At 46.4% G+C, this 15,282-nt stretch overlaps 1 non-coding gene and 1 pseudogene across 1 annotated transcript; one reads left to right on the top strand and one right to left on the bottom strand.

Annotated features, from left to right (window-relative positions):
- The first annotated feature begins 5,949 nt into the window (after positions 1-5,949).
- Positions 5,950-7,815, top strand: LOC137306994 (protein FAM200A-like; annotated as a pseudogene).
- Positions 7,816-14,236: 6,421 nt separating this feature from the next.
- On the bottom strand, positions 14,237-14,326 carry trnar-ucg (transfer RNA arginine (anticodon UCG)). The gene is given in 2 exon segments: positions 14,237-14,272; positions 14,290-14,326. It is a non-coding gene; the product is annotated as a tRNA-Arg (tRNA).
- Between the last annotated feature and the right edge of the window lie 956 nt (positions 14,327-15,282).

The following is a 15,282-nucleotide window of genomic DNA, read 5'->3' on the forward strand; positions in this document are numbered from 1 at the left end:
GGTGAAGTCGAAAATACAAAAGTGATCAATTGAATCTCTCCATTAATAATCATTGTAATGACCACAAATGAAAACCAGCGATACAAACATACAAACAGTGTCAGTGTCAGTACTCCACTGCAGTACTGCAGCTCTCAGCTTCTGCACACCAGGTGTGTTGGGCTGTTTGACAACAATTTGGTGACATACAGACACAACACAACCCCTGCACTGATCCATGAATGGCACTACCCGATGGGGCAGGGACCTTTGTACAGGTCAGGTTTCTAATACCCTCTACGATGGGACTAACCGTTCAACCGAAACATAACAGCCGCTGTTTAAAATGTGTTCACACTTGTCACCTGGTGCCTGCAATAGATGCTCTTTGTTTAACTCCCCATATCCTTACTGTCCGGCTCTGTTTCCACTGTTCACTGTCCAATAACAATAAACAGGGTGAGACTGGAACTAAACCAGGAACAATTCACCACTGGTTTGGGGAGAGAAATCAGCAATGATTTGAAACAACCTGCTCTTCCCATTCTGTCTCCCTCACCCTGGACACACCCTGTACACACACAGCCGGAGAATGCCCTCTCCCTTCCCCCGCTCACTCCATGTTCCGGGACCAGTTCCTGATCCACTCCGCCTCTTACAAACAGCCCCCGGACTCCCCCTGACCTTCCCCCGGACTCAATGCCGATCTCTGAGCCCATCTGCGGACACGGTCCCGAAGCGATGAGCTGCTGTAACGAGGCTGCTTTTTACTCCCTTCCCCCGGGGGCCGTGATCTCTCCATTCCCGGCTGTTTTAAACCATCTTCTTCCGCTCACTGAGGGAATGGCGCCCACAGGCCGAGCTGGGGGAAGGGAGCGCGCATGCGCTCTTCTGCTCACCAGCAAGCAGCGCTGGGGGCGGCGCTGAATTACGCATGCGCAGATATCTGGTTTAATTCGCAATACCAAAATCGATGGAAACTTTCCCCAATTGGAATTTTTCAGAGTCTGAGCAAAGGAAGTGGGGGAAAGGTCAGAGGGAATGGGGTCCACAGGCAGTGCAGGAACAGGCACCAGAATGGGAAACAGATGGGATTCCACCAGTGCCTAACGCTGGAATATAGACTGACTTTACAATCTCCAACCATTGAACGAGATGTTTCCATCCCTGCTGTTTCTCTCGGTATCTTTTTATGGTAAAGGGGCAATCAGAGATAACGTGGACGGCTGTGAAATGAGCCAATGGGTTCTGTTTAATCTTGGTCCCTTTACTGATGAAGTAACGCGTGAACCCGAAACTGGAGGGAAGATTTCTCAAACAAATCCTGGAGAAACATTGGAGGAAAGCGGGAGTCGGTGTATTTGCTGGGACCGTGTAGGATTAATATCACACAGCAACAGTCCCAGATTAATATAATCAGAGTGAAACTCTCGGTCACTGAGAGTAATAACGAACGGACCTGATCTGCAAAACCGAATATAGTACAACAGGCAAAAGGGGGTTAAATTCGGCCCACATTGTTTTTGTCACTCTCTGTACTGTCCTTGAGTGTGGGATTAACAGTGTATCCGTCTCTGTTCTATCCATGAGAGATAAGAATGCATCTTCTGTTTCTCCAACAGGATATTCTGGAAAAAAACGCAACTTTACAGGTCAGTCTGGAACTGATACTGTGGCACTGTGCCTCTCCGCTCGCTCTGTCACCGTATCTGTCTCCCTTTCTCTCTCACTCTCTGCTGCTGTATTTGAAGGTTGGATACAGTTATTGAGGGTGATATGAACACACTGATAGGAAGTGTAAGACTGACAGTGTCTCTCTCTCGAATGCTGGACACGAAGGTCGGATACTGTCTGATATAAAACAGAGAGAATGGGGTGTCCGAGCCTCACTGTAACTGGGGATGTGTTCGGCTCCACTCCCAGTTCATGGTCATTTTCTTTTCACAGATTCAGGGCGAGAGTCTCTGTGAGACGGTAACACTGGCGGAGAAACTCCGCGTCATAACTCAAACCCCAACATATGAGATTCTCCAAATCAGCTGGAATAAGGTGTTTGTGAAATGCTGAACCCGTCTGGGAGGGGATGTGTGGGGAGATAGAATCGGGTGTGGGACTGAAATGGAAGGAGACGGTTTGACTTGTTATCGAAGGGACTGTATTTAGGCAGGAATATTACTGTCTGTTAATTGTAACGGGGCTTATTTGAAAGCTCCGGGTTCCTGGGAATCCTTGAATATGAAGCCCGAGTCTGCAAGGGTTTGTGCGGACCGCTGTGTTTCGGTTCTATTATCAATAAACGGTTTGAAATTGGCGGGTGGAGAAAGCTGGAGGTGGAGCTGGAAGATCAGAGGCCGCTCTCTGCTCTGTCCGTCACTCTGTCTCCTCCCCTCCCGCCCTCTCTGTTTGATTCCCATGTGGAACCAACGCGGGTCGGTGGACTCGAAACACGGTTCACTCGTCAAGAATGCGAAAGGCCAATAATATTTCTGATCTCCTGGGCACCAGGCCGTTCACTGTCATTTGTTTCTGTACAGAGTTACATTTCAGTGATTCCCCAGTGAGTTTGATGAGTTATTTGAATAATCCAACAAAATAGAACAGAAACGGAGCGAAGCGCTGAATCCCACAGATGTGGAAAGTTTAGTCGAGCAGTTCTGTTGGTGGTTTACGAGCCCAGCATGAGAAGTCGTTTAAATAAATACAAGAAATCTGGTGATGTGTGGACTGGGGTCCATAAGTTACCGTTTAAAGTACCGGAATGTGGTCGGTGCCCCGACTCCAGTCCCATTAATACCTCATCTCGTCCACAACGAGAAAAAAGCAGCTCAAAGCAACACTGGTAGCATGATATCAGCGTCTCCCTTCAGACAGTAACCAGCCCTTTCACAGATACAGTGGGTGGCTCTGAAAAGAGCCTTTACATCGAGTTACATCGAAATTACGGCACAGAAACAGGCCTGGATATTAGGCAGCATCCCATCCTGAGCGATGGTCACATCTCACAGCAGCTTGTTGAGCTCCTCGTCGTTGCGGACGGCCAGTTGCAGGTGTCTGGGGATGATGCGCGTCATCTTGTTGTCGCGGGCCGCATCACCAACCAGCTCGAGGATTTCAGCCGTCAGGTGCTCGAGCACAGCAGCCAGATAGACCGGAGCTCCGGCACCTTCACATTCAGCATTGTTCCCCTTTCACAGGACCTGTGAACACGGCCCACATGGAACTGCAGTCCTGCCCAGGATGAGCGAGACTTGGCCTTGGCCCGAGTTTTTCCACCGGATTTTCCTCTTTCAGACATTTCCACAATCTCACAAACACTTTCACAAAGAATGAAGAAATCCTCCCCAACTCGCCCTTCTTATACCTTCTGGAGTTGTGCAGTGGGGCCACTTTTGATCCGTCTCTCTCGGAGTGTTTACACTGCCCCCTCACGCTCACTGATATTCTATCTTTCAACTGTTGTAATATTTTCCATTAGCAATATTGCTGTTCCTCCTCCTTTCCCTACTTCTCGGTCCTTTCTACAGATCTTATAGACTTGAATATTAAGCTGCCACTTGTGCCCAGTTCGTAGTCAGGTCTCCAGAATGATTTAAAGAAATTACTTAATTTTTCACAATGGCTGATGTGAGTTGCAGCAATGTGTATTTCCAGCTGGTCAAGTATTGCAGGTATCGACTATCTCTTCAGTCCGATTTTAGGTGAAGAATTACTGGCTGTTTTGTAATTTCCATTGATTGGGGCTTGGCATCATCTACTGGGCGGAAACGGGAACTGGAATAGAGCGAGAAAGGATCCGTCAGAAACCAATTCAAATGAAGATCAAAATGCAACAGCCTGCAGTGGATGTTCAGGATCTGATGGTTGGGAACCATATTATTGATGATTTTTTTCAGCAATGGTGGTATAGTGGTGAGTATAGCTGCCTTCCAAGTGATTGATCTGGGTTCGATCCCCGGCCATCGCAATTCAACGTTCAGAAACTCCAAGTTTGCAGTTCAGCTGGATTTTGTTCCCCAAACATAAACGGGTATAATTGGAGTGAAATGTTGTCAACAATGGTTACTTTTCCCAACAGAAGGAATAGAGGAAAAACATACTGGAAATAGTGAGTTACCAAGGGTCTAATGAGAGTGAGGAAGGCAAATAAAATATTCGTATTTATTGCAAGGGTGTTGGAATGTAAGATTAAGGAGGACTTGCTGCAATTTTACTGTGAGGAGATAGTGTGTAAAATTGGCCGACATTCGCTGGAGTTTAGAAGAAAGAGAGGTGATCACATTGCAATGTATAAAATTCTTCGACGGCTTGACAGTGTCGATGCTGAGAGGCTGATTCCCCTGGCTGGAGAGTCAAGAACTAGAGGTCATAGTCTCAAGATAAGGGGTCGGCCATTTAGGACCGACATGAGGAAAAATTTCTTCACTCAAAGGGTTGTGAATCTTCGGAATTCTCTCACCCAGAGGAATTTGGACGCTCAGTCGTTGAGTATATTCAAGTCTGAGAGCGATCGAGTTTTGGATTTTAGGGGAATCAAGGGATATGGGGATCGGGCGGGAAAGTGGAGTTGAGGTTGAAGATCAGCCATGATCTGATTGAATGGCGGAACAGGCTCGAGGGGCCGTAGGGCCTACTCCTGCTCCTATTTGTTCTGTTCTTATGTAGAGACCCTTATAACCCAGTGTGCTGACGAAACTAAGTTAGGTGGCACAGTAAGCATTATAGATGGGAGCAGAAAGTTGCAAAGGGACATTGATAGATTCAGTGAGTGGGCAAGACAGTGGCAGATGGAGTTCAACGTGGGGAAATGTGAGGTCATCCACTTGGGACCTTAAAAAATAGATCCGAGTATTTTCTAAATGACAAGAAGCAAGGAACTGTGGGGGAGGAGAGAGATTTCGGGGTCCAAGTAAAGAATTCACAAAAAATATAAGGTGAAATGGAGATTAAATTTTGATCTTTATCTCAAGGGAACTGGAATTAAAAGGAGTGGAAGTTATGTCACTGTTATACAGAGCTCTGGTTAGACCTCATTTCGAGAACTGTGTTCAGTTCTGGGCACCGCACTCTCTATAATGGCTTGGACTGTGAAGGGGTTTTTCTCTTTCTGATTCTATGCAATGAGAGGGAATAGGAAAGGGTTTGGTCTGTTTGGATTTTTTTTCCAGTGGCAGTGAATGTGAAGGGGTTTGGTCCATTGGGATTCCTTCTGCGTGCTCTTGCATTGATAGGGAGACCTGCATGTTGCCAAATTGTTTTGTGTTTAACTTTGTGCCCCCTCGTTTGAACCCTAAAAAGAAAAGCAAAATAGTAATGGAACAGGAAAGGAGATTCGTCAGATATCAGGTTATCAGCGGAGCTTATAGGGCAGGTTACTGCTCGCCAGAGAATGCTGAGCCCGATTGGCAATATCAGCTCACTGTCATTCAATGGGTCCGGTCACAATACAAACCCAAGAAAATCAAAAGAACCATAACTGGACATTAAATAAGAAAAGGACAAACAATTATTTCATAAAGAGATGAAATGTCACAGGCAGTTTTGTCGTCAGAACTTGTGATTGCGTGACATTGATTGGTTGAATGTTGGACTGAAGTTTACATTCACGTTTTTATTCGGTAATTTCCGTTGGGCGGATGACAGGCAGTCATTTCATTCTGTGGAGCGATGTCCTTGTTCCAGTGGAATAGTCATTCTGTTCCGTTTAGTGTTTCTCAGCATCACCCAGGACGCGCCCTTCCTCGCCACCAAAGCCACGGTGAGTGGTGCTGGTCTCGGCCCAGTATCACGGGGAAAGGAGTCAGGGGCGGCTTAATCACCAAACCTTAATTCCCAAAAATTGATCATTTTACAATAAGAAAAATAGTTCAAAAACACAGTTCTCAAACCCATCTCCATCCGACAATAAAACCAACATGTGTGAGTGCTTCGTCTGCAACAGGAAGTTCGAGAAATGACGGACAAACTTCTGCCATGTCGACCAGGCCTGAACCGTCCACTGAGAAGAAAAACAAATCGTGGACGAGGCAGTATAGTGAGGCTTTTTTGAAATGTGGTTTCATCAATTGTGCAAACTCAAACCATGATCCAAAGCCCCATTGTGTTATTTGTAGCGAGGTGCTTGTAAACGAGAGTTTAAAACCGTCAAAATGAAAAAGACATTTTGAAACAAAACATGGGGAACTCGTTGATCACCCGCTTGAATATTTTGAAAGGAAGCAACGGGGATTAAAGTTATCAGCACAAGTTCTTAATCGGTCAACTGCTCTGAATGATTAGGCACAACTGGTGTCATATTTGGTCGCATACAGTGTGGCAAAAGAGAAAATGGCCCTTACAGTTGCCGAAAAACTTATTCAGAGATGCTGGAAGAATTTCAGCATCTCTGGATATGGTGCGGAAATCTTCGACGAGAAGCCTGCTGAAAAATTGAGAAGCGTTCCTCTCAGTGACAGCACAATGTCTCGGCGAATATGTTCTATTGCTGAGGATTCAGAAGCCAAGATTATTACTCGGTTACAGTCAGCCGGGGATTTTGCGATCCAACTTGACGAGAGTGCTGATATTTCAAATTGTGTAACACTGTTAGTTTCTGTGAGATGTGTCGGGCAAGATGACTTTATAGAAGGTTGGCTGTGTTGTCTAACTTTACCAACAAATGCAACAGGAGCACAAATATTCGAAGCACTGCATGACTGCGTAGATGGAAAATACAAATTGGACTGGGCTAATTGCAAAGGAATTCCAAGTGATGGAGCAGCAAATATGACAGGTAGAAATCGTGGAATTATGAGAAGAATATCTGAGGCAGCTGATCATGATGTTTGGAATCACTGTTTCATTCACCACGAAGCCTTGACGTCCAAGTGTATTCTCCCTGATCTTATGGCAATCATGAAGGAAGTCATGAAAATTGTTAATTTCATTGAAGGAAGCTCACTGAAGTAAAAACTTTTTTGAAGCGTGATGCTGAGAAATGGGAGCTGAGCTCATTCATTTACTGTTTCACACTGAAGTACGATGGCTGTCACGGGGCAGGGTGCTTACAAGGGTGTCAGACCGCAGGAAAGAGATTCACATTTTTCTGGTAGAGAAACAGTCTAACATGACAAATTTGTTTTACGATGACAGTTGGTTAATGAAGTTGTCATAGCTGGCTGACAGGTTCTCAATTTTAAACGATCTGAATTTGAAGTTACAAGGAAGAGGCAATGATTTGTTTCGACATTGTGAACAGATACAAACTTTCAAAAATCATTAGAACTGTGGCAAGCCGGAGTGAAAAGTAATCGCCCGAGCTATTCCATGTTCCCAACATTGTTACAACACACTGAGGAGAACAGCATCAATGAAGAAAAAGGGAATGAAGTGAAATGTGTCATACAGTTCCATCTCGATGCTCTGTCTGAAATTTTTAGTCGCTACTTCCCTGCAGAGAGGTTTGAAAATTTGAAGGCAAAGTGTTGAATAAAAGGTAATTTTGTTTTCGAAAACCCTGAATCAATCATGAAGCTAAACTTGATGCCTGAGCAAGAAAACGAGCTGGTGCGACTCACCTGTGATCGCACACTGAAAACACGCCACAAGTCATTCAGTTTGTCATCATTTTGGATCAGTATTTTCAAAGAATATTCTCTGTTAAGTAAGGTTAGTGTTCTGTTTTTGCTGCCCTTCACAACAACCGACATGAGCGAACTTGGATTTTCGACTTTGACAAGGTTAAAAACAAGAGAAAGAAACCGACTCAACAGCGCACCTGATATGCGTGTAGAGCTTTCATCGTGTGATCCAGATTGGAACGAGATCATGAACAAGCGACAGTCCAACCCTTCACATTAAGAAAGTGAAACTCAACCTGATATTTTTTTTACTTTATTAATACTGTATTTAAAATGTTTTTCAAGTAACGTCGATGTCTAATTTTAGCTATTACTTGAAGTGAAGTGAAGTGAAGTGAAGAGCGAGCATGGATTGTCCTCCATTGGGATTTGATGAAAACTCCAGTCAGAAGATATTATTGTTTTGGGTCCCTGGGGGAAGTGTTTTTCTTTCACTGGGTCACGAGAAAAATAGTTTTAAAAACGCTGTTCGACATTGTACGGTCAGTGTCTGTTCAGCTAACCGGCTCTGAACTCCTCAGTCTGCATTTCGAGAAACGGTTCTGTGCGCGACGCGGGCAATAAAACACTGAACGACGCCCGGCGACTAATGGCGGCCGCCGGCCCCACAATCCCCCGCGCCCCAGAAACCCCTCTATCTCTCCAAGGCGCTGCATTTCCGCTCAGACAGCGCAAGCTCCCCAGGTCCGCCCCGCGTTCTGGGAGCGTCTCTGCCCTGTCTCTTGTCTCGAGTCGGACTCGGTGGAAACGGGAGAAGAAATCGGGAAGCGGCGGGTTGGACTTGTGAGGCGCTGGGTGATCGGTTTAATACATGCCCGGGTCCCCCGCGCGCCCGTCCGCCGGGTCCCCCGGCTCTGATTCGGGCCCTGAGCCGCACTCGGTGTTGCTGAGACTCCGCTCAGTGTGAATGCAGTTATTGTAGATCTGCCACCGTTGGCCTCAGCTTTGCCGGAGAGAATCAGCCAGAGACGGCGGCTACCGATGGTCGAAATACCGGCAGGTCGCTGTTTCGGCTCACAAGTGCAGAATTACCACTTGGCCGAATACTGGAGGGCAGACAGTGACTGGGGCCGAACCCCACCATCACGCTGCACCTTCAGGAGAGAAAGGGAGAAAATTAGAGCCTGCAATGAATTTGGATTTCAAACAGCGAGGACGTGTCAAGGAGGGAAAGTGTGTGTGGGGGATTTACAGCTTAATAGGAACAAGGAGGGAGAGTGTGGGACGGGGGATTTACAGCTTAATAGGAACAAGGAGGGAGAGTGTGGGACGGGGGATTTACAGATTAATAGGAGCAAGGAGGGAAAGTGTGGGACGGGGGATTTACAGATTAATAGGAGCAAGGAGGGAGAGTATTGGACGGGGGATTTACAGCTCAACAGGAAAAAGGAAGGAGAGTGTGGGACGGGTGATTTACAGTAAATTATGAGGATCGATGCATAGACTAAGCTTGTATTCACTTGAATATACAAGATTAAGGGGTGATCGAATTGAGGTGTTTCAGATTATTAAAGGATTTGATAGGGTAGATACAGAGAAACTATTTTCTGTGTTGGGAGAGTCTGGAACAAGGTGGAATCACCTTAAAATTAGAGCTGGGCCGTTGAGGGGTGATGTCAGAAGGAATTCTTCACACAAAGGGTAGTGGAAATCTGGAACTCTCCTCACTCCAAAATGCTGTTGAGGCTGGGGGTCAATTAAAAATTTGAAAATTGAGATTGATAGATTTTTGTTTGTCCAGGGTATTAAGGGCTATGATACCAAGCCAGGCTGATGGAGTTAAGATACAGATCAGCCATGGTCTAATTGAATGACGGAACAGTCTCGTGGGGCGGAGTGGCCTGCTCCTGTCCCGATGTTTCCAGATGCAGCCACCCGCAATAAGGTTGTGGATGGCAAGGGCCTTGTTCACAAGTGAACGGACATCTGGAGGGAGATGCGGAGAGAGGAGGCAACTGGTTTGGGAGTGTCTGTAAATGAAGGAAAAATGTTGACGGGTCAGGTAGTGTCTTTCAATGAAGGTGAAATGGTGACGGGTCAGGGAGTGTCTGTAAATGATGGAGAAATAGTGACAGGTCAGGGTGAATCTTCAAATGAAGGAGAAATGGTGACGGGTCAAGGAGAGTCTTTAAATGAAGGAGAAATGGTGACGGGTCAGGGAGTGTCTGTAACTGAAGGAGAAATAGTTACTGGTCGGTGAGTGTCTGTAATTGAAGGAAAAATGGTGACGGGTCTGGGAGAATCTGCAAATGAAGGAGAATAGTGACAGATTTGGGACCGTCTTTAAATGACGGAGACATGGTGACTGGTCAGAGAGAGTCCGTCGCCAAAAGTGGGAGATATCACAGATGGACAGCTTACCGGCAGCAATCGGGAGGGACGTAATGTCGAAATGAGGGGGAGAGCATATATACCCGGCCAGTGTCAGCCTCTTCAGGAGAGGAGAGGGAGGGGAACCACTGAGTGTGGAACTGAACCGAGTCAGAGCCTTGACCATCGTGGTGGGGGGGGGGGGGAGAGGGAAGCGAAACAATGAGTGCAGAACTGAACCCAGTCAGATTCAGGACTTTCAGGGGAGGAGAGAGAGGGGAACCAGTGAGTGTCGAACTGAACCCAGTCAGAGCCAGCACCTTCAGGGGAGGAGAAGTCGGCGAACCAGTGAGTGCAGAACTGAACCCAGCCAGCGTCAGCACCTTCAGGGGAGAAGAGAGAGCGAGAGATGGGAACCTTCACCGTGTCGAGCTTTTTGAGTGTTGTTGGAGCTGCACTCATCCAGGCAAGTGGAGAGTATTCCATCACACTCCTGACTTGTGCCTTGTAGATGGTGGATAGGCTTTGGGGAGTCAGGAGGTGAGTCACCCGCGAATAATGAATAAAATTAAAACTAAAGAAAAAGGATTACGCTGAGTACATAGACAATAAAGGAGAGGATGGGAAAAGGGAATGTGAGAAGATTGGGAACGACGTCAAAAAAAAATTCGGAAAGCAAAGAGGAACGACGAGATTAAATTAAATTATCAAGCAGTATAAAAATAGTTAATGATTCCACAGACACATAAATTACAGAAGAAAAACCAGGATAGGGATCGGGCCACTGAGGGAAACACAGGATAAACTCACAGGTAATGACAGCAAAATGGCGGGAATATTCAATAATTACTTTGCCGCAGTATTTGTGAGGTTATCCACTTTGGTTGTAAATACAGAAAAGCAGATTATTACCTGAATGGTGATGGATTGGGAATAGGGGAGGTGCAACGAGACCTGGGTGCCCTTGTACACCAGTCGCTGAAAGCGAGCATTCAGGTGCAGCAAGCCGTTCGGAAGGCGAAAGGTATGTCAGCCTTCATTGCAAAAGGATATGAGTACAGGAGCAGGGATGTCTTACTGCAGTTATACAGGGCCTTGGTGAGACCACATCTGGAGTATTGTGTGCAGTTTTAGTCTCCTTATCTGAGGAAGGATGTCCTTGCCACGGAGGGAGTGCAACGAAGGTTCACCAGACTGATTCCTGGGATGGCAGGACTGACGTATGAGGAGAGATTGGGTCGAGTCGGCCTATATTCACTAAAGTTTAGAAGAATAAGAGGTGATCTCATCGAAACATATAAAATTCTAACAGGACCAGACAGACTGGATGCAGGGAGGATGTTCCCGATGGCTGGGGAGTCCAGAACCAGGGGTCACAGTCTCAGGATACGGGGTATGCCATTTAGAACCGAGACGAGGAGAAATTTCTCCACTCAGAGGGTGGTGAACCTGTGGATTTCTCCTGCACAGAAGGCAGTTGAGGCCAAGTCATTAGATGTATTCAAGAAGGAGATGGATATATTTCTCAATGCGTAAGGGATCAAGGGATATGGGGAAAAAGCGGGCACAGGGTACTGAGTTAGATGATCAGCCATGATCATTTTGAATGGTGGAGCAGGCCCGAAGGGCCGAATGGCCTACTCTTGCTGCTATTTTCGATGTTTCTATTGATCACAGAGACCAGCAAGGTGGGCAGGACATTGGAAGGAGAGATCGAAGAAGATATAAAGACATTTAAGACAGGAAGGGAATTCAGGAGAAACTTCTTCACCCAGAGAGTAGTGAGAATGTGGAACTCACTCCCACAGGGAGTGGTTGGGGCGAACAGCAGATAAAGACATGAGGGAGAAAGGAATAGAAGAATAGGGTGAGATGAATTAGGGAGGGAGGAGGCTCGTGTGGAGCTTAAACACCGGCATGGCCTTGATGGGCCGAATGGCCTGTCCCTGTTCTGTACTCTCAAAGTGATTCCATGTAATTAACCTTCACTGCTCTCGGGGGAACAACCCCAGCTTTTTCAGTCTTTCCCCGTAACTGGAATCCCTCATCTCTGGCACCATTCTAGTCAATTTCCTCGTCACCCACTCCTCAGTTTAAAGAGCTGCCAGGCACACTCTCCTCCTCACATGTTGTCCCTGCAAACCCCCGCCCCCTACCAAGCCCGAGTCCAATGAGCCCAAGTCCAGCCGAGGTCAAAGGCAAGAAGTCGAACCTCAGCAGCAGGCCCGAGCTCGAGCCTGGGATTTTCCTAATCTCTGGGGCTCAGCGCTGGACGGTGCATTCGCCCAGCCGTCTGAGGGAGCTGTCCCCTGGCTCTCTGAGTGGGGACCCAGGGGAGAATATTGGCAGGAGGGAAATATTGACGTTTTTTCTTAAACTTTGATTGGTGACTGACCCGTCTCACCCACCCCCAGTGTGAGGCAAGGCAGCCACGTGACCAAAGAGGCGCAAAGACCCAAAGGAGCCGAACAATAACCCAAAGACAGCGAGTGGGCCGGGATCGTGACGAGCGCGGTCACACAAACTGGCTAACCTTGGAAAACAACCTTGATGAAGGGGCCTCGTGGATCGACGAGTGATGTTAAAACAAGCTGACCATCTGGAATTCTTTGAAAAACAACTCTGTTAATCTGGAAGGGTCTCATTAATATTGTTCCATATGCAGATTGAGGTTCCTGCATATGAAGACCCCATCAGAAGGTTGATCCGCCTTACCCTCCCCAGCCAAGTGGGCGGCTTGATTCCCCCATTCAACACACTCGCACTAGTTTCTCACCCACTGCGCTCTCTGCCCCACCCACCGTTACGCCGGTTACCTCAGACACAGACGGTTCATAATCTCCCACCCGCTCATTCCGTCAAACACACACTTTTCCCTCTCCCAACGCGAGCCTCCCACAGGCAGTCCAGACTCTCCCCTCCCCGTTCGCTCTCTCTCTTTCCCATTCCGTCTTTCTCTCCCCCTCGCCCGTATTTGGGCTGATGGGGTCCAGAGTCAATGTCGAGGACTCCCAGGGCCACTCCCTTCTCGCTCTCCATGACTGTACTGCCATCGCTGGTTGGTTAGGAGCTCCCCAAGGATGGTGATGGACAAGTCGGGGACATTGGCTGAAAGCTATGATTCTGTGAGCATGTTTATGTCAGGCTATTACTTGACCAGTCTGTGGGACAACTCTGCCTGAATTTTTGACACAAGTCCCCAGATGTTACTGAGGAATACTTTGCGAAAGGTACCGCTGGGATTTGAATCTATGATACTCGGTTTAATAAGAAAAGTGTTTTAACCACTGAGCCACGGCGACCACCTGACTATAATTATTTCCAAACGTTATGGTATTGATACATTTGCCAACCCACTTTGTTGAGCCTTCTCCCTCAATCCGTCTGCGCAATAACATCTATCATTTGTTCATCGGTCTCTGCATGGGAAACCATGGGTATCAGTCATGATCTTCTCTTCCTTATCCCCTGTCAGTACATCTTATATCTGGCTCTATTCATCCTGTTGTATTCCCACACTCTCTCCAGACTATCTGGTCTTATCCGATTACATTTCTCATCTCTTCCCACAAAATGTTGGTGAGTAATGTCTGTGATACAGCAGGCCCTGACCTCCTCCTGTGGGTGACCTCCTACAAATTCTGCACAATAGTTTAATGTGTGTGTGTTTTACATTAGGAAATGTGTATCAGCGCTCGTCAACCTGGTGTATCTATTCTCACACAAACGGCAATGTTGCTTCAGAGCATTTAAATTTTAGAAAGTCTTACTTGATAAGACAGATGCAAGGAATCTTACAACACCAGGTTATAGTCCAACAGTTTTATTTGAAAATAAAACTGTTGGACTATAATCCGGTGTTGTGAGATTCCTGACATTCGTCCACTCCAGTCCATCACCGGCATCTCCACATCATGGTTGATAAGACAAGTTGTCCCTCTCCATTTCAACAAAATAGAAACAATCCAGGGATACAGACTTAAAACACCGGTGTCGGATTGGTATTAATAGCTTTCAAGCCCATTTTGATTGCACAAAACTTATGGAGGGCCGTAACAAAAGTTCAATACAATAACGACACGGATGGGATTCGGACCCATACCGAAAGAGCACAATGGATTCGCCGACCATTTCTGAATCCAAACAGTAGATATAAAGTCACTTTGACACTATGTCCTGCCCGTGCACCCAGACCGACAATATTGAAAACGTGGAGTCAATTTCTCAAAGCAAAGTAATTTAGGGATTTCTGTTCCATCCGACTGTTCGAAACGGTCGGGTGCAAAACAGTTGGGGCGCACGTCGGACAAATTTTCACCCAGCGAGTAAAACGACCGCGACAGGACTCGAACCTGCAATCTTCTGATAACAACTTAACTAAATATCGAAATCAGAAGCCTTATCCATTAGGCCACGCGGCCGATGACTATCTGCTTCACCAAATGATCTTAAACGCTGGGCAGGGATGGTTAATACACTGCTTGTCTCTTTCTCTTCCTTTCGCTTTGTTGATGTTGTTCATTTGTTGGTTTTTCTCTTGCAGCAAGTTGGCTCCACTGTTTCCGACTGATCCGGAAACTGACAACTGAACTCCCGCTGGGTCTCCGAGAAACCGACAATCAGAATAAACAATGTTCAAATCTTTGATCAAAATGTTTTGCCTCCAATGCGAATCGCTTTCACACTCAGTCTGCAAAACAGAGTGAAGGGAAATGAAACAAAAGACAAATCGGTAAACTAAAAATGTACACGGAGAACAACACCGAGCGGAGAATGTGAACAGAATTTACTATCCAAGCCCGACGGGCCGAGTGGCCTCAGTCTGTCCTGTAAAATACGAACAATCCCCAATTCTGCTGGGTGTGATTATGATTTTCTGATTTTCAGGGGTCCCGCACCACGGGGTAAAGCGCTCAGTGTTAATGTTAATATTGAGCACGGTATTCCATCCGTGTAAAAATAAAATCGCGGGTTTCTTGCTATATGTTCGACACATCCCCTTGCTGTGTGTTTAATCAGGGCAGGGAATATTTTGCTGGTTTAGTGATATTCATTTTTCAGGAAATTAGTAAACTCGTCTCGAAACATGAATTTTCCAGTTTCTATTTCGCTAAATGGAGTTGAGGTGCAGATCAGCGATGAGCTGCTGTGACTCCGCCGCGCCGGTTTAACTGGAATGAGACGTTTCAGTGAAGTGAAGTGAACCGTCTCAATCCGGTTTATTTATTTATTTCTAACATTGTTTATTTTGAGTGACAGATTGATCGAAAATTCATTGAGAGTTCCGTTGTCAGTTTTCTGATCAGTTGGAATCTGAAGAAGATAAAAATAAGGAAAGAAAAACATTACAAAGGTCCAAACTCGAACTGATACAATC

Source organism: Heptranchias perlo, chromosome X (assembly GCF_035084215.1).
Source record: "Heptranchias perlo isolate sHepPer1 chromosome X, sHepPer1.hap1, whole genome shotgun sequence".
Classification (NCBI taxonomy): domain Eukaryota; kingdom Metazoa; phylum Chordata; class Chondrichthyes; order Hexanchiformes; family Hexanchidae; genus Heptranchias; species Heptranchias perlo.